The following is a 22537-nucleotide window of genomic DNA, read 5'->3' as shown; positions in this document are numbered from 1 at the left end:
TGTTGGTGTATAGGAATGCAATTGATTTCTGTGCATTGATTTTATATTCTACCACTTTGCTGAATTCATGGATCAGTTCTAGCAGTTTTTTTTGTGGAATCTTCTGGGTTTTCCCAATGATACACATATAGCGTATCATGCCATCTGTGAAGAGTGAAAGTTTGACCTCCTCCTGGATGATTTGGATGCCTTTTATTCCTTTGTGTTGTCTGATTGCTGAGGCTGAGACTTCCAGTACTATGTTGAATAACAGTGGCGAGAGTGGACATCCCTGTCATGTTCCTGACCTTGGGGGAAAAGCTCTGTTTTTCCCCAAAGAGGATGATATCAGCATTGGGTCTTTCATATATGGCTTTTATAATCTTGAGGTATGATCCTTCTATCCCTACTTTCTTGAGGGTTTTTATCAAGAAAGGATGCTGTATTTTGTCAAATGTTTTCTCTGCATCTATTGAGAGGATCATGTGGTTCTTGTCCTTTCTTTTATTGATGTGATGAATCACATTGATTGTTTTGCAGATATTGAACCAGCCCTGCATCCCAGGTATAAATCCCACTTGATCATGGTGAATAATTTTTTTAATGTATGGTTGGATCCAGTTGGCTAATATCTTGTTGAGAATTTTTGCATCCATGTTCAGCAGTGAAATTGGTCTATAGTTCTCCTTTTTAGTGGGGTCTTTGGAATCAAGGTAACTCTTCATAGAAAGAGTTTGGAAGTTTTCCTTCCATTTCTATTTTTGGGAACAGTTTCAAGAGAATAGGTGTTAACTCTTCCTTAAATGTTTGGTAGAATCCTCCTGGAAAGCCATCTGGCCCTGGGCTCTTTTTTGGGGGGAGATTTTTTATTAGCAATTTGATTTCATTACTCGTTATGGGTCTGTTCAAATTTTCTGTTTCTTCCTGTTTCAGTTTTGGTAGTTTATATGTTTCTAGGAATTTGTCCATTTATTCCAGATTGACCATTTTATTGGTGTATAATTGCTCATAATATTTTCTTACTGCTGTTTTTATTTCTGCTGTGTTGGTTCTGATCTCTCCTCTTTCATTCTTGATTTTATTTATTTGGGTCCTTTCCTTTTTCTTCTTGATCAAACTGGCTAGTGGTTTATCAATTTTGTTAATTCTTTCAGAGAACCAGCTTTTGGTTTCATTGATGTGTTCTGTTTTTTTTCGGTTTCGATAGCATTGATTTCTGCTCTAATCTTTATTATTTCCCATCTTATGCTGGTTTGGGGTTTTATTTGCTGTTATTTTATTGCTGTTTATTTCCAGCTCGTTAAGGTGTAAGGTTAGGTAGTATATCTGAGACCTTTCTTGCTTCTTTAGGAAGGCCTGGATTGCTATATACTTTCCTTTTATGACCGCCTTTGCTGCGTCCCAGAGGTTTTGGGTTGTGGTGTTATCATTTTCATTGGCTTCCATGTACTTTTTAATTTCCTCTTTAACTTCTTGGTTAGCCCATTCTTTCTTTAGTAGGATGTTCTTTAATCTCCAGGTATTTGTTACCTTTCCACATTTTTTCTTGTGGTTGATTTCAAGTTTCATAGCGTTGTGATCTGAAAATATCCACGGTATGATCTTGATCTCTTTGTACTTGTTGAGGGCTGATTTGTGTCCTAGTATGTGATCTGTTCTGGAGAACGTTCCATGTGCACTGGAGAAGAATATATATTCTGCTGCTTTAGGATGAAATGTTCCGAATATATCTGTTAAGGCCATCTGGTCCTGTGTCATTCAAAACCATTGTTTCCTTGTTGATTTTCTGTTTAGATGATCTGTTCATTGCTGTAGTTGGGGTGTCGAAGTCCCCTAACTATTATGGTATTATTATCAACGAGTTTATGTTTGTGATTAATTGATTTATATATTTGGGTGTTTCACATTTGGAGCATAAATATTTATAATTGTTAGGTCTTCTTGATGGATAGACCCATTAATTATGGTATAATGCCCTTCTTCATCTCTTGTTACAGTCTTTATTTTAAAGTCTAGATTGTCTGATATAAGTATGGCTACTCCAGCTTTTTTTTTGTCGACCATTAGCATGATAGATGGTTCTCCATCCCTTTACTTTCAATCTGAAGGTGGCTTTAGGTCTAAAGTGGGTCTCTTTTAAACAGCATATAGATGGATTTTGTTTTCTTATCCATTCTGTTACCCTATTTCTTTTGACTGGAGCATTTTGTCCATTGACATTTAGAATGAGTACTGAAAGATATGAATTTATTGCCATTATGTTTCTTATAGAGTTAGAGTTTCTGGTGGTGTTTGCTGGTCCTTTCTAGTCTTTTGTTGCTTTTGGTCTTTTTTTTTTTTTTTCGTCTTTTCTCCCCTCAGGAAGCCCACCTTAAAATTTCTTGCGGGGCTGGTTTAGTGGTCACAAACTCCTTTAATTTTTGTTTTTCTGGGAAACTTTTAATCTCTCCTATTTTGAGTGACAGCCTTTCTGGATAAAGAATTCTTGGCTGCATATTTTTCTGATTCAGTACATTGAATATATCCTGCCACTCCTTTCTGGCCTGCCAAGTTTCTGTGGGTAGGTCTGCTGCAAGCCTCATCTGTCTTCCCTTGTCGGTTAAGGACTTTTTTCCCTTACTGCTTTCATGATTCTTTCCTTGCCTGAGTATTTTGTGAATTTGACTTTGATATGCCTTGTTGATGGTTGATTTTTGTTGAATCTAATGGGAGTCCTCCATGCTTTGTGGATTTTTATGTCTGTGTCTTTCCCCAGGTTAAGAAAGTTTTCTGCTATGATTTGCTCACATACCCCTTCTACCCATTTTTCTCTCTCTTTATCTTCTGGAACCCCTATGGTTCTGATGTTCCTTTTTAATAAGTCACGGATTTCTATATTTCTTAAATCGTGCTCTTTTGCCTTAGTCTCCCTCTTTTTTTCTGCTTCATTATTCTCCATAAGTTTGTCCTCTGTATCACTGATTCACTTCTCTACTTCATCCATCCTTGCTGCCGTGGCAGCCATTTTAGATTGCAGCTCGGTTATAACATTTTTTATTTCATCCTGATTAGATTTTACTTCTTTTATCTCTGCGTAAAGGGATTCTAATCTATTTTTGACCCCAGCTAGTATTCTTATTATAATGATTCTAAATTCTGGTTCAGACTTCTTGCATGTATCTCTGTTGATTAAGTCCCTGGCTGTAGTTTCTTCCTGCTCTTTCTTTTGGAGTGAATTCCTTCGTTTTGTCATTTTGAAGGAAGAAAAGGAATTAACATGGTAAAAAAATTAAAATAAAAAAACTAAAAACAACACACACACACATACACACACACACAAACAAATCAAATAAATGATGCTAGATCCTAGGTGTGTTTTGGTCTGGGTGTAGAAAGGAGCTTGATAGATTAAAGGAAAAAAGGGGAAAAAATAAAAATAAAAAAAAGAGAGAGAAAAGGAAAATGTTTGAAAATTTTTTAAATGAATACAATGAAATAGAATAAAATTAAATGATTTTGAAAATAATTTGAAAATAGAATTTGAAAAATTTACAAAAAAATAAAAAATGTAGTAGAAAAATTTAAAGAAAATATTTTTAATAAAAATTGAAAATAAAAATAAATTTTTTCTCTTTCTGTATTCAAGAAAAAGAGAAGAAACAAAAAGAAAACAAAAGAAAATTGAATAGACAGACCAGCGAACAGACTGAAATATGATTGAAATTACATTGTTTTCCCCTAGAAGTCAAGCTATGAAGCACTTTATAGTCCAGAAACTAAGCAGGTGGAGAGACTTGTGGTATTTGTGAAGAGTGAGGTTGGCCCAGTTCTGCAGGACTTAGTGTAACAGCTCCTCTCTCCACTAGATGGCGCTGCTTAGCTTACTGGGGTGGATTGTTGTGGTGTTTGTAGGTGTGTTTGTGGATGTGCGGAAGGGGTGAAAATGGCATCCCTGGCTATTCAGTCTCTAGCATCGGAACTCTGCTCTCCCTGATTAGCAATTGTGCACCCATCCTTCATCTCTGGCTTCTGTTCACTCCCCGCTTTTTTTTTTTTTTAATTTTTTTTTCAACGTTTATTTATTTTTGGGACAGAGAGAGACAGAGCATGAACGGGGGAGGGGCAGAGAGAGAGGGAGACACAGAATCAGAAACAGGCTCCAGGCTCTGAGCCATCAGCCCAGAGCCCCACGCAGGGCTCGAACTCACGGACCGCGAGATCGTGACCTGGCTGAAGTCGGACGCTTAACCGACTGCGCCACCCAGGCGCCCCACTCCCCGCTTTTACACTGTCCTTGACCAAGCTGTCAGGTTGCCAGGCGGCACCTCCCTCCTGAGTTTTATCTCAGATACGGTTGTGTTTCCCAACCCCTCACTTCAGAGGGACTGCAGCTTTGACCTGCTGAGACCCTCTGCAGAAGGGTCTCACCAAGCAATGGCCAGGTGCCAGTTGCACCCAGGAATGTTCGTGGGACCGTGCTGCTACCGATTCCCAGAGACTGCAGCTGGGTGCCAGCCTGCCCCAGAAAAAGTTCACATGATCGGGTAGCAGCAACGTTTCAGGGATTATGGAAAATCACAACACACATCTGGCGCCAGGCATCAGCCTTGACGACCTTGTTCCAGCACCGAAGAATGTGGTTGTACTCCGGGGTCTCCTGGCATCTTTGCCTGTTGGGGGCGCACTGCCTCTACCTAATGTCCTTCCAGCAGGGAAACTGCCTCTGCCGTGTGGCCCCCCAGACTTCACTCTGCTCCTGAGGATTTGCCTTTCCCACCAGAGCACCACCAGGTATAAAGCTGCGGAGTTTCAGACTCTGCGCTCCCTCTGTTTATAGAGTCTTAATGGAATTTAAACCCTCTCCTTTCTCATTTCTCCACTTTTAGTTCAGTCCCTGCAGCTGTTTCTACTTTTCCACTTTCTCTCCAGCTGCTTTTAGGGGGATGCTTTTCCTGTACTTCCCCCCGCCCCATATCCATCGACTCTCCACAAGCAAAAACAGCTCCCTGCCCTCTGTGGCTTCTCTCTCCCCCAGTTCACCTTTTTGCGCCACCAACCTGCTGAGTTCTGTGGTTCAGGTTGTACAGGTTGTTGTGTTAATCCTCAAATCAGTTTTCTAGGTGTGCAGGATGGTTTAGTGTTGATTTGGCTATATTTCATGGATGCAAGATGCAAAAAAAAAAACTTCCATGCTGTTCTGCCATCTTGGCTCCTCCCCTACCAATAAATTATTAATTAAACATCATACTGTACTCAGATCTTCTTAGTTTTTAACCTGATGTCTTTTTTTTTCTGCTCTAGGATACCATATGCATGGTTCCTTAGGCTTCTCTTGGTTATGACAGTTTCTCAGATTTTCCTTATTTTGGATGACCTTGACAGTTTTAAGGAGTACTATTTGGGTATATTGTAGAATGACCTTCAACTGAGATGTGTCTGATGTTTTTGGTGGTTAGATTGGGGTAATGTGTTTTTGGGAGGAAGAGCACAGAGGTAAAGCGCCATTCTCATCACATCACATCAACTATCAATACTCCATACTATCAATGTGAATTATCTCCATTAATGGTGACCTTGATCACCTATCTTGAGATAGTGTTTCACAAGCTTCTCAACTGTAAAGTGACTCTTTTTTCCCCTCCCTTTCCACTTTCCATCTGTGCTCTTTGGAAGAAAGTCACTAAGCACAACCTACATTTTAGGGGCGAGGGGGTGTTATGCTTCTTGAGGGCAGAATATCTGCATATACTACTTTAAATTCTTTTGTGCTAGATATTTGTTTGTTCTCTCCCATTTTAAGTATGTACTCAATCATTTGATTTATATCAGTGTGGACCCATGGATATTTATTTTATACTTTGGGTTATAATGTGGTACTACTTTAATTTTTTTGCTCAAATTATTTCAGCTTTGACCATTGGGAGCAGTTTCAGTTGGTTCTTGTATCCTTTTGACATACCTTGATCAGTGTGTGTGTGTGTGTGTGTGTGTGTGTGTGTGTGCGCGCGCATGCGTGCGTGTTTGAGCACTTGCTTATTTTCTGGTACTACAAGGTGCTTCAGACTCATCCTGTTTATTTCCTGACCCAGTCCAATGTCAGCCATTTCTCTAAAGAGTCCTGATTTCTTTTATTGGAGAATGGTATTAGAAATGAAGATTCGGGTGCTGGATGTACTTTTTTCTACTGGGGTGTCATTGGTTGTAGGCCCTCTCAGCTGACAAAGCAAGGAGCAGCAAGGACCTACTCATCGAAATACCTATAAAATTTATTTATGTAACCATTTCTATCTCTGTTAAGCTAAACATGAGTTTGTGCTAATGTCCAACTGTTTTTTTTCAACTCTTTTTTTAATGTTTGTTTATTGATTTGAGAGAGAAACAGAGAGAGAGTGAGGGAGGGGGGGGAGAGAGAGGGAGAGAGAATCCCAAGCAGGCTCCACATCGTCAGCACAGAGCCCAATGCAGGGCTCAATCTCATGAACCATGAGATCATAACCTGAGCCAAAATTAAGAGTCAGGTGCTTAACCATCTGTGCCACCCAGGTACCCCATTATTTCCAATTCTTATCCATTACCTCATGGATTGTTCTAGCCTCCTTTTATTTTTTAAAAATGTTTGTTTTTGAGAGAGAGAGAGAGAGCGAGCAGGGGAGAGGCAGAGAAAGAGAGAGGGAGAGAGAATCCCAAGCAGGCTCCATGCTATCAGCGCAGAGCCCAATGCAGGGCTCGAACTCACAACCATGAAATCATGACTTGAGCTGAAACCAAGAGTTGGACACTTAACCAACTGAGCCACCCAGGTGCCCCTAGCCTCCTTCCTTTAATTAATTGTAACATCCTACTCCAACAATAAGAAACCTGGCTTTCACCATCAGCCACTCATTACCTAGTTGTTCAGTTCCAGTGTATATGTATAGCAATAGCAGATTCGTTAACCTGTATCCCCATGGGAAACAATTTGATCAAGTATAGCATACTACTATGTATATCTTCTTTTGCCTTTGGTTTTGCACCTTCCATTCATTTCTGAAGGATTTATATCAACACTCTTCTCCCCCACTCTATTCAGTGAAGTGGTTGCATACATTTGTAATACAGTTCAATTGCTTTGTCACATTCTGTGTTCCATCCTGGAATCCCCTGACAACTCCTGAATGGTTTTATAAAATTTGAATATACTAAGATTCACTCTTTGCGCTATAAAAGTTCTGAGTTTTAAGAAATAGTATCAAGTACTCATTCTCATATAGAATAGCTTCACCATCCTAAAAAAAATCCTCTGTGCTTAATTTAATTACTCCTCTTCCTTCTCCTGGTTCCCCTGGCAACCACTGATCGTTTTTATGGTATTTATAGTCTGGCCTTTTCCAGAGTGTTATATAGTTGGAAGTATACAGCATGTAGCCTCTTCAGATTGGCTTTTTTTTTACTTAACAACATGCATTTAAGATTCCTTCATGTCTTTTGTGGCTTGATAGCTCAGTTCTTTTTAATGCTGAATAATATCCCATTGCACGGATGTACTGTAGTTTTTTTTGTCCATCCACCTGTCAAAGGACATCTTGGTTGCCTCCAGTTTTTAGTGATCAATAAAGTTGCTATAAACATTCACATGCAGGTTTTTGGGTGGACATGAGTTTTCAGGTCAGCTGCATAGATAGCTAGGAGTGGGATTGCTGGATCATGTGCTATAAGCTATCTATATCTTTATAGGAGATTGCCAAACTGTCTTCCAAAGTGCCTGAACCACTTTCCATTCCCACCAAAAATAAATGAGAATTTCTGTTGCTCCACAGTCTCGCTAGTGTTTGGTGGTTCAGTTTTGGGTTTTTTGGTTTTTGGTTTTTGGTGTTTTTGGCCATTTTGATAGGTGCCTTGTAGTATCTCATTGTTGTTCCAATTTGCAATTTCCTTATGGCAATAATGGTGAGCATTTTTTATATGCTTATTTGCTATCTCTGTATCTTCTTCAGTGAGGTGTGTTCTTATTGCTGAGTTTTAGGAGTCTTAAATGTGTCTATTTTTGGATACAAGTCCTTTACCAGAAAAGTAATTTGCAATTATTTACTCCCAGTGTGTGGCTTATATTGTCATTCTCTTAACAGTGTCTGTTGCAGAGAGTTTTACTTTTAGTAAAGTAATAAGTCCCACTTTCATAGATTATTCTTTTGGTATCATATCTAATAACTCTTTACCAAACTCACACTCATATTGATTTCCCCCAATATTTTCTTTTAGATGTTTTATACTTTCATGTTTTGTATGTAAGTCTCTGACTAATTTGGGGTTAATTGTTGTGAAAGGTACAAGGTCTCTACCTAGGTTTGTTTTTCGCATGTGGGCATACTATTGTTCCAATGCCATTTGTTGAAAAAACTATCCTTCCTCCACGGAATTGCCTTTGCTCCTTTGTCAAAGAACAGTTGACTATACGTATGTGGGTCTATTTCTAGGCTCTCTATTCTGTTCCATTGTTCTACCTGTGTGTACTTTCACCAATACCATACTCTCTTGACTACTGTAGCCTTATAGCAAGTGTCGAGGTTGTATAGTATCAGTCCTCCGACTTTGTTGTTCTTCAGTATTGCGCTGACTATTTGAGGTCTTTTGCCTTTCCGTATAAAAGTTAGAATCAGTTTGTTTGTTTTAATGTTTATTTATTTTGAGAGAGAGAGAGAGAGAGAGAGAACACACATGTGTGTGCATGTGCACGGGTGAGGGAGCAGGGGAGGGGCAGAGAGAGAGGGAGAGAGAGAATCGCAAGCAGGCTCCATGCTGTCAGCACAGATTCTGATGCGGGGCTTGATGTCATGAACCCTGAGATCATGCTCTGGGCTAAAATCAAGGATTTGGATGCTTAACCAGGATCAGAATCAGTTTGTTGATCTGAGCCCCAGAATCAAGTTTGTTGATGTCTATAATATAGCTTGCCAGGATTTTTATTAGGATTATGTTGAACCAATAGATCAAACTGGGGAGAACTGACATCTTCATGTCTACTTCATCCAGTCTACTAATGAGCCCATCAAAGCCATTCTTCATTTCTATCATAGTGTTTTTTATTTTTAGCATTTCCTTTTGATTCATTCTTTTTTTTTAATTTTTTTAACGTTTTTTTATTTATTTTTGAGACAGGGAGAGACAGAGCATGAACAGGGGAGGGTCAGAGAGAGGGAGACACAGAATCTGAAACAGGCTCCAGGCTCTGAGCTGTCGCACAGAGCCCGACGCGGGGCTCGAACTCATGGACCACGAGATCATGACCTGAGCCGAAGTCGGCTGCTTAACTGACTGAGCCACCCAGGCGCCCCTCCTTTTGATTCATTCTTGAAGTTTCCATCTCTCTGCTTACATTGCCCACCTGCTCTTACATGTCGTCTGCATTTTCCATTAGAGCCCTTAACATATTAATCACAGTTATTTTATTTTATATTTTTAATGTTTATTTATTTTTGAGAGAAAGAGAGAGAAGTGAGTGGGGAAGGGGCAGAGAGAGAGGGAGACACAGAATCTGAAGCAGGCTCCAGGCTCCGAGCTGTCAGCCAAGCCTGAGGCGGGGCTGGAACCCACGAACCATGAGATCATGACCTGAGCCAAAGTCAGATGCTAAACCGACTGAGCCACCCAGGCACCCCAATCACAGTTATTATAATACTCTGTCTGACATTTCCAATATCTGTGTCATATCTGCATCTGGTCCTGATGCTTGTTTTGTCTCTTCAAACTTTTTTTCTCATCCTTGTGAGCATGCCTTGTGATTTATTTTATTTATTTATTTTTTTTTTTGTGGGAAGTCAGGCATGCTGTTTTAGTAAATAGGAACTGGGGTAAATAACCCTCTAGTGTGACTATTTATGGTAATCTGGCTAGGAGCTGGGCTGTGCCTACTGTTTCCTGTACATATAGCTGCTAGAGGGTTCGCATTCTTCTAGCATCTTTGTTTTCATCTTCCCTGTTGACTTTGGGCTTCCCTGGATTCTCCTACTCAGAGAGAATCCGCATCTTGCAGCTCTTTCCACCTTAATCTATTATTATTCTAGAGCCCTGTTGTGGTGTGGGAAGGGGTGGAAGAGGAGAAGCAGTTTATAATCTTATGATTAAATGTCAGTATTTCCATGCATCTGTGTCCCTGGTCTGTGACTCTTGTGCATGTTTCTTAGCTTAATTCCTCCACTTAAGTTGATGCAGAAAGGCTAGTGGGAGCTGCAGTGAGAGCAGTGTCCTTCCCCCAGATGGGATAAGGATTGGTAAAAGCCTTTTTCCCTCTAGAGCAGGGCTTTGTTTGGGAGAATACTCTGGGTGTATTTCACTACGGTTACTCTTTGCCTCCCCTGTCAGAACTGGGAGGAGATGTCTCTTGGCCCTTCATTCTGGGAATTTGGTGAAGTTCCTGGAGGTAAAACTCATGAAAGTATGGGGCTCTCCTTAAGACTGTGACCCCCAGGAGTTTTTCACTCTCATGCTAATGCATACTCAGCCTCTGGAAACTTTTAAAAATTACCATCTCAGGATTGCTATCAGTTTATGATTCTAGTGGCTTTTGTTCGAGGTAAGCAGATCTCAGCTCTGACTTTTGGTATTCTATATGGTGGGAGATATGGATCTAATTTTATATTTTTCCAAATGGTGACCCAAGTGCCTGAGCATCATTTAGTAACAAGTTTACAAATAAAAGGAGTAGTACAAGGTAGTTTATTTGTGGTGGTATAAAGCTCTGTATATTGATTTGGTGGTAGTTACATGATTGTATACATGGACTAAAATGCATAGAAACCATGCACACAACTGCACACATGTAAAAAATTACGAAAACAGAATAAGGTGTGTAGGCTAGTTAATGGTGTTGTACCAATGTTAGTTTCCTGGATTTGCTCTTGTATTATATTTATATAAGGTGTCACCATTGGGAAAGCCTGGGTGAAGGGTATGTGGGACTCTGTATTATTTTTCCTGCTTCCTATGAGTCTATAATTTGTATCAAAATAAAGTTTTTAAAAATCCACCTCTCCTATAGTACTTTGAGATGCCTACATTGAATTTTTTTTTTTTAACGTTTATTTATTTTTGAGACAAAAAGAGACAGAGCACCAACAGGGAAGGGTCAGAGAGAGGAAGACACAGAATCTGAAACAGGCTCCAGGCTCTGAGCTGTCAGCACAGAGCCCGACGCAGGGCTCGAACTCACAGACTGTGAAATCATGACCTGAGCCGAAGTCAGCTGCCTAACCGACTGAGCCACCCAGGCGCCCCACCTACATTGAATTTCTTAAAGTCCAATTTGGTCAGGTGGCAAAACTGGTCCATTTATATTCATTATGATTACTGACATGGTTGGCTTACTTTTATTCTCACTTATATTTTGTGCAATTTACCCTGCCTTTTCTTTGCTATTTCCTGCTTGTTATTGGATAGGTTGAATTTTCTTTATCCCTCCCTTCTTTTCCCTTTGATGGAAGTTGTACATTCTATTTTATTAGTTTATTTTTTTAAGTTTATTTATTTTTATTTTGAGAGAGACAGAGAGTGTGAGTGGGGAGGGGCAAAGAGAAAGGGAGAATACCAACCAGGCTCTGCATGGTCATTGCAACCCAGGTGACTGAGTCACCAAGGCGCCCCTCTAGTTTATTAGTTTAGGGATTATCTTTAACATCTAAAGGCAAATTAATGATATCAAGATAATTAGGGATTATCTTTAACATTTTAACAGACAAACTTGATTTACCAAAATCCAAATTTAATTTATAAGTTAATACCTCTACTCACCTCCTGGATAATACAAGTATCTTACAATACCTTAACTCCAATATATCCAGGCTGCTGTGTATTATTGTTCATCATAAATTTGAATTCTACCTTGTATTTATACATCTCAAGTTATGTATTATTTCAGAGAGCACTTAGATTTATCCATGTTTACCAATTCTCTTTACTAATAATTCCTTCAATTCTTTTCTTCCTTTTGTGTTCAATTTCTTTTTTCTATTAAAAAAATTTTTTTTAATGTTTGTTTATTTTTGAAGGAGAGGAAGAGACAGAGCATGAGTGGGAGAGGGAGAGGGAGAGGGGCAGAGAGAGAGGGAGACACAGAATCTGAAACAGGCTCCAGGCTCTAGCTCTCAGCACAAAGCCTGAGGTGGGGCTCGAACTCATGAGCTGTGAGATCATGACCTGAGCTGAAGTCGTACACTTAACCAACTGAGACCCTATTTCTTTTTTCTTGATCTAGGAAATCATGAAAGTTCTTTTTTTTTCCAGCAAAAATCTGGGAATGGTAAATGTACTCACTCTTTGTCTGCCAATGTCTTTATTAAGCCTTTGCTCTTAAATATTTAGGTGGATTTAGAATATGAAGTTGATAGTTACTTTCTTTCCACACTTTGAAGACATGGTTCTTTGTTTTCTGGTTTATATTGTTGTTATTTACATGTCTGCTCTCATTATAGCTAACCTTTCCAGTATTGCCTCATGGTCAAATACTGCTATTCTGACTCTTGCCATCACCTCCACATTCCAGTTGGAATAGAACTTTCTCTTACAATCTATTGGCTGGCCACACATAGGTATTAGAGCACTCGGAAAATGTAATCTTTATTCTGGTAATCATGTGCCCAGCTATTAATCTAGAATGGGAGTCAGAACTGGTTCATTCTTGAACTTTCCACCAGTAGGTGCCCAATAGATGTCTGAAGATGGGTTTTGTCAACAAATCTTCCTCCTCACTCATACTGGTCCGTGGTCAGGGCTTAGGGTGTTGCCCGAGGAGAAGGCCCAGGCAGCGGAACCAATTTCTCTTCCCCAGACACACCCCTCTGGCCCAGGGGTTATTTCACTTGGTCCCAGGGAGGACAGGCTCCTCCCCCTAGGTCCCGCTTCTGCCTGGATCTCAGCAGGGCTGTCTGCCCATCTCCTGGTACTCCATGTTGTGAGATCCCAGACCACCTCAGAGGTGCCTGGATAAATTCTTTCACTTTCTACCTCAGAACTAAAAAGAAACACTCATTGAGCACTCTCAGACACTTTTTCCTGTGGTAGGTGATTTCTCCATTTGACCTATGAAGAAGATGAGGCCCAGAGAAATTAAGCAATTTGGCTAAAGTCACACAGCTGGAGCCAGAACTCCATAACTGGAGACCTCCCAGCTCTCAGCTTTGGGCTATTTATAAGACTACACTTTTTTTCTGAGATGGAGAAAGATGTTTGTGGCTTGAAGCAAACACAGTTGAACTCTTGTTCTATCACAAATTTGAGGAGTGAATGAGGCAGGCAGGGTGCTGGGAAAGGGTGGCATACCCCCAGCCTTGGGGGGAAGCCAAGGATTTAAGTGAGTGTCCCTTCAAGCCTTTACCAATGAGCCAGGCCATTTGCAAGGCACAGGAGGATATAGAGGCAAGCTGAATAGAGCTGCAGCTTAGAACAACTACTTTGTGGGAAAATAGAGCTAAGTCTGGGTACCCTCTAGCTGTGTGAGCTTGGGCAAGTGACTCAATCTCTCTGAGTCTCAGTTCAACATCTGTAAAATGGAAATAATGGCACCTACCTCAGGAGGTAAAGCTTTTGGCAGAATACCCAGCACACGGCAAGTCTGCAGTGAATGGTAGCTGTTAGTCGTTGCTGTTTTATTATCATCACACCTATTGGGGAGACATACGCTGATGTGTGATGGCTGAGGGAAGGACTATGGGAATACAGGGGAGAGAGGTGGGATGCGTGAGTCAGGCCTTGAGGAGCGGGTGCATCCTCCAGGCAGACAACTGGGTGCCATTCCAGACACACAGGCTTGCATCTGAACATCCGCAGGCTTCATCAGTGGGTGTCCTGGGCCTGCCCTTCATGCCCATGGACAGATGTGTCCTGTGACATCTGGGCTTCAGCTCAGTCCAGACAGCACTTGAAGGAGAGTCACTTCCCAGAGTTCTTAGGAGAATTCCCTGGCTGAAGGCCCTGTCTGCTCCAGCAGAGATGAGCTATTTCCAAACACTTGGTCTTAGATCTCAAGATGCTCTCCAAAGCTTCCTTCCTTCCTCCCTTCTTCCCTCCCTCCATTTATTCTTTCTTTTTTTCCTTCCTTCTCTCCTTTCCTCCCTTCCTTTCTCCCTTCCCCCATCTCTTCTTTCCACTCTATTTGTCATGAAAGTTAACAACTCACACTTCCCTATTTACAGAGATTGTCGAGCCCCTTCTACAGAACACGACTGGACTTGCAGGTCAGACAACACCAGGACAGTTCACAGTTCGTGGCTAGTGTTTCCCGCTAGGAGTCTCCTGGTGTCCCATTGCTAAATGCTTCCATACCGGCTTTCAACAAAGACATGGAAGCCACAGTCCAGATGCTACTGAAGAACAGGACCACCTCTCAGATGCTGGGGAATGTGGGTCCAGTGACACGCTGCATTCTTAAGAGCTTTTGTTATGGAAACTTCAAACATGCACAGAAGTAGAAATGATTGTATGATGAACTCCCACCTACAAATCACCCAGCTTCTGCTCTTATCGACTTTAGCCAATTGTGATTCCTGTCTCCTGCTCTCACATTGTCCCCCTTGCTGAACTGCTTTAAAGCACACCTTTAAGACACAGTGTCGTAGCACTAGTAATCACTTCACTGTGCATCACCAACAGATCACGTTGTTTTTACATAACTGATGTGCTATCATCAACCTAACAAACAATAACAGTAGACCTTAAATAATCTAATATTGAATCCACATTCACACTTCCCAGATTGTGTCAAAATGTCTATTTGCAATTGGTTTCTTAGAAAAATATATTATCATCCCCATTCTACAAATGGGGAAACTGAGGTTGCCCTCCCCCAAAGTCACAGAGTTAGTAAATAACAGATCTGTTTCATATCAAAGACACTCCTGGATCTTTACCCTGCACTGCTGACTCAAAGCTTTAAGAGTCCTCAGAAAGAGAGAGTATGGAGTTGCAAAGATTCTAGTCTAGGCCAGAGGCTAACTCCTCAAAGATGGATTTCAATGACATGCTCAGGGACTTCTCAACCAGGAACTTAGGTCGGGGGTTCTGCATGGAGGAGTAGAAAAATCCCAGCTTTGAGTTCAGGGTAACCTGGCTTCGAATCCTGACCCAGCCGCTTCCCAGTTAGTTATGTGATTTGGAAATCATTTCAGCCCTCTGACCCTCAATGTTCTCGTCCATGAAATGGGGACAACGCCTCCTGATTTAGAGGGTCCATTTAACAAATGTCTCAAGGTGATTAAGACAGGCTCTGCCCTCGGGACGCCTGGGTAGTTCAGTTGGTTAAGTGTTTGACTCTTGGTTTTGGCCGAAGTTGTGATCTCGCAGACGTGGGATCAAGTGCCACGTAGGGCTTCTCGCTGAGTGTGGAGCCTGCTTGTGGTTCTCTATTTCCTTCTCTCTCTGCCTGTCCCCTGCTTGTGCTCTCTCTTTCTCTCTCTCTCTCTCTCTCAAAATAAATAAATAAATATTTGGGGCTCATGGGTGGCTCAGTCGGTTAAGCGTCTGACTTTGGCTCAGGTCTTGATCTCGCGGTTCCTAGGTTTGGGCCCCACCTCGGGCTCTGTGCTGACAGCTCAGAGCCTGGAACCTGCTTCAGATTCTGTGTCTCCCTTTCTCTCTGCCCCACCCCTGTTCGCACTCTGTCTCTCAAAAATGAAAAACATTAAAAATAAAGACATTGATAAATAAGTAAATAAACATTAAAAAAAAAAAAAAAAAAAGACAAGCCCTGTCCTCACATACGTCCATTTGGTGATTAAGCAAAAATTCACATAGAGAACCAGACTCCTGGGTGTTCATAGTAGGTACACATTCTTTCCCCCCTACGCCTGCAGAGCATAATTCTCAAACCCAAGAAGTCCCTGGGTAGTTTCCACCTGCCTGAGAGATCCCGGTGGCCTCATCACAAGAATGCCAAGAGGTATTGAGGGCTGACTGTATGCAGACACTGCTCCAAGCATTGTATACAAATAGTGTCACGGTGGATAGGGACTGCCATCTCCCCATTTATCTGGATGTGGAGACCATAGCCACACACTGTCTGTTGCCTCCAGAGTGCACGTGCTTGCTGAATCAGGCGGGCCCCCAGCTGGCAGTTCTGGAATGCAGGGAAGCCGGATGCCACGCTCATCTGCTGACCTGGCTTCCCTGGGGCCATCAGCTGTGCCCACAGGACAGTGGGAGGTTCTCTCATGAATCACGACCCCTCTCCACACACCCCCCCCCCCTCCACAGGATAGTGAGGTCACCTAAGGAGGGAGCTGAGCTGGAGCCTCCCTTAAACCTCTGGTAGCTCTGTCGCAGTCCTGGCAATCTGCCCATGTCCAAGAGATAGGAAATGCCCTGAGGCTGTGCCTCTATCCTGTGTCAAGTTCACAAACAACCAGGTGCTGCAGGAAGTAAAGTCTTCATTTGCCCCTAGAGGGGAAGTACCTTCACCTGGGATTAGGAAACAAACAGAAGGTGAAGATTTTTTTTTTGAGCACCTACTATGTGCCACTCATTGAAACCTTTAAATGACAGGAAGTATTCTATAGCCCAGTAATTCTTTTTTTTTTCCCAGTAATTCTTTTTAAAAAAAAAATTTGTTTTTAACATTTATTCATTTTCGAGAGACAGAGGACAAGTAGGGGAGGGGCAGAGAGAGGGGTGGACAGAATCCAAAGCAGGCTCCAGGCTCTGAGCTGTCAGCACACAGCCTGACACGGGGCTTGAACCCGGGAACTTTGAGATCATGACCTGAGCCAAAGTAGGATGCTCAACTGACTGAGCCACCCAGGAGCTCCTGTAGTCCAGTGATTCTTAAACTTGAACAGGTATCAGAAGCACCTTGAGGGCTTGTTAAATACAAATTGTGGGTCCCACCTCCAGAGTTGCTCATTCAGTAGGACTAAGATGGGACCCGAGTATTTGCATTACTAAAAGGTTTTCAGATGATGCTGAATCTGCTGGTCCAGGGACCATGTTTTGAAAATAACTAATCAGCTCAACTTCCTTTCCTCTGTGTAATGGTGGTTTTCAGTTTTCTTCTTATCTACCTCCAGGGACAGAGGACTCATTGCCTGTTCTGCTGACCTGTCTCATTTCTGGATAGTTCTTACTGTAAAGACAGGAATTTTGTGTGTGTGCTTATGTCGAGATGAGAACTTGCTCTAACTGCTCTCCTCTGTAGCCCGTTCTTTCTGCCTCTAGACCACGGTCTCATCAGAAAGGAGCAGCTGGAAGGGAGAGACCTGTAATTTAACTGAGGGTCTCCCTCATCCCCACAGTCCACCAACCAATCCCTGTCTGTTCTACCTTCTAAATCAGGGCTGTCCAGCAGGAATAGATTGTGAGATCTATGTACCCACAAAAATTTTTAAATTTTCCAATAACTACATTAAAAATAGCAAAAAGAAGCAGGTAGAACTAATTTTCCCATATTTTATTTCACCCAGGGTATCCAAAATAATATCTTTTTAACAAGTAACCAATACAAAAATTATTAGTGAACTCTTATATATTCTTGTGTTTCATAGCAAGTCTTGGAAATCCGGTGTGTATTTTACACTTACAGCACATCTCAATTCCAACCAGCTACATTTCAAGGGCTCCATAGCCACACATGGCTGGTGACTACTGTTTGGGACAGTGCAATGACCACTGTCCCTAGTCCTTATCTCTCCTGCCATGGCTCATGCTCTCCTGGATGCCTGCCCCTCACAGCCTCACCAATCCATAACACGAGAGCCAAATTGTTGTCTAAAATATAGATTTGATCATGTCCCTCTTATGTGACTCCCCGTTGCTCTCAGGATAATATCTAGCCTCCTTGGTCTGGCTTCCAAGTCCCTGCCTCTCACTTTCCCTTCTCCCACCCCCAGCATCCCCTACTCTCCTACTATACTGAATGATTCACAGATCCTCAACACAAGCAATGCCTCTTACCTCTAAGCCTTTGCACACATGGTTCCCTCTGCCTGGAATACCCTTACAATGCTTCTTGGGCTTCCCTTTCAGGTCACACAATCATTCAACAAAATTTATTGAGCACCTACTATGTGTCAGACGCTGTTCTAGGTCCTGGAGCAAACAATATATAATGAGGAAATATGCATAATAAAAAACATACAGTATGTCACATGGTGAACAATAAAGCAGGATGACCGGGAAAGGTGGTGGTGGCAGTCACACTTTGTACAAGGTAGTCAGGGAAGACCTCTTGGAGAAGGTGACATTTGAGAAGGAGCTAGGAAAAAGCATTTGAGGAAGAGAGAACAGCCAGTGCAAAGGCCCTGAGGGTGGAACCTAACTGGAGCATTTGGGGCACAGTTTAGTGTAGCTGGGCAGAGTGAGAGAGGTCATTGAAATTAAAGTCAGAGAGAGCAAGAGGTGGGTCCCAGATGGTGGAGGGCTGTGTAAGTACTTGAGTTGTTTTTTGTTTTTTAAGTTTATTTGTTTATTTTGAGAGAGCAAGAGAATGCGATAGAGTGGGGGAGGGGCAGAGAGAATGGGAAAGAGAGAATCCCAAGCCGACTCTGCCCTATCAGCACACAGTCCAACACAGGGCTCAATCCCACAAACAGTGAGATCATGACCTGAGCCTAGATCAAGAGTCGGGCACTTAACTGACTGAGTCACCCAAGTGCCCCAAGAATTTGAGTTTCATCCTGAATGAGGTGGGGGTCCTGGGAGGGTGTTTAGCTGAGGAGGGACATGAGCTGACTTGGTTTTTAACTGGATCCCTCTGGTTGTCACAATTAGGACAGCCACTGGGCTAAAGGCAGGAGCAAAGAGACTAGGGATCATGTTGGCTGGACCAGGGTGGCTGCCATGGAGGTAGAGAGAGGAGGCTGGATTTGGGATATGTTGAAGGTGGGGCCAACAGGGTTTTCCAGATATGTCAGACAGAGTATGAGAGAGCAAAGAGTCAAGGATGACTCTGAGATTTTGGCCTGAGCTTAGCATTGAAATGACTCCTCTTCCAGGAAGCCCTCCTGGGAACCCACAGCTCCCTGGGCTGTGCCCTCATGGGGCCTGTCATGGCCTGTCTCTATCTGGCCTGGGTGCTCCCCTGGGCAGTGTAGGACTTGTTTACTATCCTGTTTCCAAAGTGTTCAATAAGTGAGTAAGAAGCAGAGGCAGGCTGAGCTGGGGTTATTCTTGGCCTCAGTGTAGGAGGTCAGGCCCCACCCCTCACCCCCGTGGGAACTGTGTTGTCCAGTCTGCACACAGCAGTGGGTATTCTAGCCTTGGACCAGTTTCCTCACCAGGAGAGGGCACTGCCAGTTCCATTCACAGGAGACCCCCAGTCCTCTGAACCCCGGGCCTCCTGTCCTGCTGCCTGCCCAATCTCACCCCTTGGGAAAGCATCGGGTTGGCCCACATGGCTGCATCCTGAGTCAGTCTCACCCTTGAGGTGGAGGTGGGATCTGGGACACACCCCACCTCCTTCCTGCCCAGAGCTTGGCCCAGCCAAGGGCAGTGCAACTACCCCCTACATCACCGCCTCCTGAGTCAGCAGTCATGGCCATGCCCAGGGGGTGGGTTTGGGGGTTTAGCTGCTCCAACTGCTGTGCCTGGGGTGTCATGAGCAAGACTCAAGTCAAACAGGAAGGCCTGGGCCCCCTGATAGCACCAGCAGGAAGGAATGCCACCCTGGTGAGTGAGTGGGGCCCAGGGCAACTCATGCCCCGCCCCCTCCCTGTCACTGGGGTGTGGCCTGGCCTCTCCTGCCTCCCTCTTCCCCTGCCCAGCCTGGCATCGGCACAGTCCACACACTGCTCTCCTTGCAGCCAACACAGGCCTCCCGACCACAGGTAATGGGACATGTGCTGGGTGAGGGGCAGGGTGAAGGGTTAGTTTTGAGAACAGCCTCTTCCACCAGCTGACCTGCTGTGGTTCCTAGGTGGGCCTGGACTTGAACCCCAGCTCCATGCCTTCCTGGCTGGGTGAGTGCCTCCATCTCCATCTCTGGAGGTATCGGGGGAGGATGACAAATATTCACCTCCCTGGGTTGTTTTGAGGCTTCAGCCAGCCCGTAGCAGGTGACTGACTCCTGATTCTGTTGCTCACTTGCTGCAGGACCTTCAAAAACCCCTTGGTGCCTTTGAGCCTCAATTACCCCATTTGTGAAACGAACGTCCAGACTAGATCTCTAAAGGCTTCGCCCACTCTGCCCTTGTGGAACCAAACCCTTGGGAGAACAAAGATGTTTCCCCCCAAAGCATCCCGGTCTCTGTGCTTTGCCAGCAGGTGAAGGCAGCTGCTCTCTAGACATTTCCTTCGGAGGCACCCTGGGTCCTCTGGCCAGGCCCGGTAGACTGGAGAGGGTGAGGAGGCCAGTCCTCTGCCTTGGGCTCAAAGGCACCTTTGGGGAGAAAATGCTGAACAGGCAGAGCCAGGCCTTGGGGGAGGGGAGGCCTGCTCCCTTCAGAGAGGCTCACCCAGGTGGCTTGGCCTGGAGGGAGCCCCACCCACCCCAGTCTCGCCTCCCCCCACTTGCCCCTCCAGTGTCTGGAGCCCCCTCTGCTGGGAGCATCCCAAGCCCCTCCTCAGTGGCAGCCTTCCGGCTGGAGGCCCAATCCATTTTCTTTTTAAGGGCTACTAGAAAGATGACAGTCATGTGCTTATTATTTTATACTGCTTTGTTTAGAAATTGCCAGAAAAGTTGAGTCAGGAGTGCGTGTAAGGGAAGTGTGTGGTGTGTTTTGTTTGGGGTCCAAACCGTGGAGATCTATACATAATGGGACCTCCCCCCACCCCCTCCCCCTGTCTCTGAAACTCCTAGAACTCGGCTAGTGTAGCCCTCTAAAATGCTAGGGTACCTGTGCTTTGAAATCCTCTCCAGGCTACCGTTTCAGAGAGATCTGTCTCACGCACTGGCTCCACACCAGGGATATACTGGGCATGGTGCTGCCAGAGGCCTTATTTCACTCTTAACAGCAACCCTGTGTGGGAAGTCCTCTTTTTTTTCTTTAGTAACAACTTTATTGAGACATTATTCACATGCCATCAAGTTCCCTTTTAAAGTGTACAAGTCAGTGATTTTTAGTATATTCACAGAGTTATGCAACCACCACCACTTATATCTAATTTAGAATTTAGAATTTTTATCATCCCCAAGTAAACCCCATACCCTTTAGCAGTTAACCCGCATTTCCTCCTTCCTCTGGCAACCACTCGTCTACTTTGTGGATGATCTCTATGGATTTGCTCATTCTGGGCATATTATTTAAGTGGAATCATACAATAAGTGATCCTTTCTGACTGGCTTTTTTCACTTAGCATCACGTTTTCAAGGTTTATCCTTGCTGTCACACGTCATCAGTCCTTCGTTCCTCTTTGTGGTTGAATGGCGTTGTGTGATTATATCACGTTTTGTTTCTTCATTCATCAGTTGATGGGTTGTTTCCGCTTTGTGACTGTTGTGAATAAAACTGCTGTGGCCGTTCGTGTACAAGTTTTTGTTACAATCCCACCAACTCTACACGAAGGCTCCAAATTTTCCACACCCTTACCAGCACTTGTTATTATCTGGACTTCTTATTGTAGCCATCCTAGAGGGTATGAAGTGAGATCTCACTGTGGTTTTGTCTTGTTTAAGTTTTATTTATTTCGGTATTCTCTACACCCAGTGTAGGGCTCAAACTCACAACCCTGAGATCAATAGTCTTATGCTCTTCCAACTGAGCCAGCCAGGTGCACCTCTCATTGTGGATTTGATTTACATTTCTATATTGATGACATGTGGAACAGCATTCCGAGTACTACTGACCATTTCTTTTTTTTTTTTTTTCAACGTTTATTTATTTTGGGGACAGAAAGAGACAGAGCATGAATGGGGGAGGGGCAGAGAGAGAGGGAAACGCAGAATCAGAAACAGGCTCCAGGCTCTGAGCCATCAGCCCAGAGCCTGACGCGGGGCTCGAACTCACGGACCTCGAGATCATGACCTGGCTGAAGTCAGACGCTTAACCGACTGCGCCACCCAGGCGCCCCTAACTGACCATTTCTTTAGAGAAATGTCTGTTCAAATCCTTTGACAATTTTATTTTAAATTAAATCTTTTCTAAGTTTATTTATTTTGAGAGAGAGAGAGAGAGAGAGCGAGAGCACAAGCGGGAGAGGAGTGGAGAGAAAGAACGGGAGACAGAGAATCCCAAGCAGGCTCTGCACTGTCAGCACAGAGCCAGACCTGGGGCTCGAACTCACTAACCGTGAGATCCTGACCTGAGCAGGAACCAAGAGTCAGAAGCTTAACGGACTGAGTCACCCAGGCGCCCCCTTTTGACGATTTTAAAATGAGGTTGTCATTTTATTTCTGAGTGGTAAGCATGCCTGTTTTTCCAAGGGAGGTTTCTGAGGCTCTGAGAATGAATGTGGTATGCGGTGATCTCAGTCAGTGGAAGGTAGTGGTGGGAACTGAATCCAGGTCTGTCTGACATTCATGAGCAAGCAAGCTCCTTCTCTCACTCTGGATGACTGCTTTCTGGTGTTCACTGTTGCCAATTGCATGTGCGAGGGGCGGGAGAGGGGGAAAGAGAGAGACAGGAAAAAAGATGGAAAAGAGAGAGAGGAGACAGACAGTGAAACTTAGATGACAGAATGAGAAAGG

The 22537-nt window shown here is 43.5% G+C and overlaps 1 protein-coding gene across 5 annotated transcripts in view; it reads left to right on the top strand.

The window, feature by feature from the left end:
- The window catches only part of TMEM40 (transmembrane protein 40), a 65955-nt gene that overhangs the window by 8544 nt on the left and 34874 nt on the right, over positions 1–22537 (top strand). Inside the window, exon 1 of one of the 5 annotated variants that reach the window (XM_043588165.1) lies at positions 19548–19739. The exons of 3 other annotated variants lie outside the window; for them this stretch is intronic. The gene's annotated coding sequence lies outside the window, so the exon portion shown is untranslated. Of the gene's footprint in view, positions 1–19547; positions 19740–22537 lie in introns of those variants that run through there. One more of the 5 variants, XM_043588164.1, reaches the window with a different exon arrangement.

Source organism: Prionailurus bengalensis, chromosome A2 (genome assembly GCF_016509475.1).
Source record: "Prionailurus bengalensis isolate Pbe53 chromosome A2, Fcat_Pben_1.1_paternal_pri, whole genome shotgun sequence".
NCBI classification, from domain to species: domain Eukaryota; kingdom Metazoa; phylum Chordata; class Mammalia; order Carnivora; family Felidae; genus Prionailurus; species Prionailurus bengalensis.
This window is presented reverse-complemented; position numbering and strand designations above follow the sequence as displayed.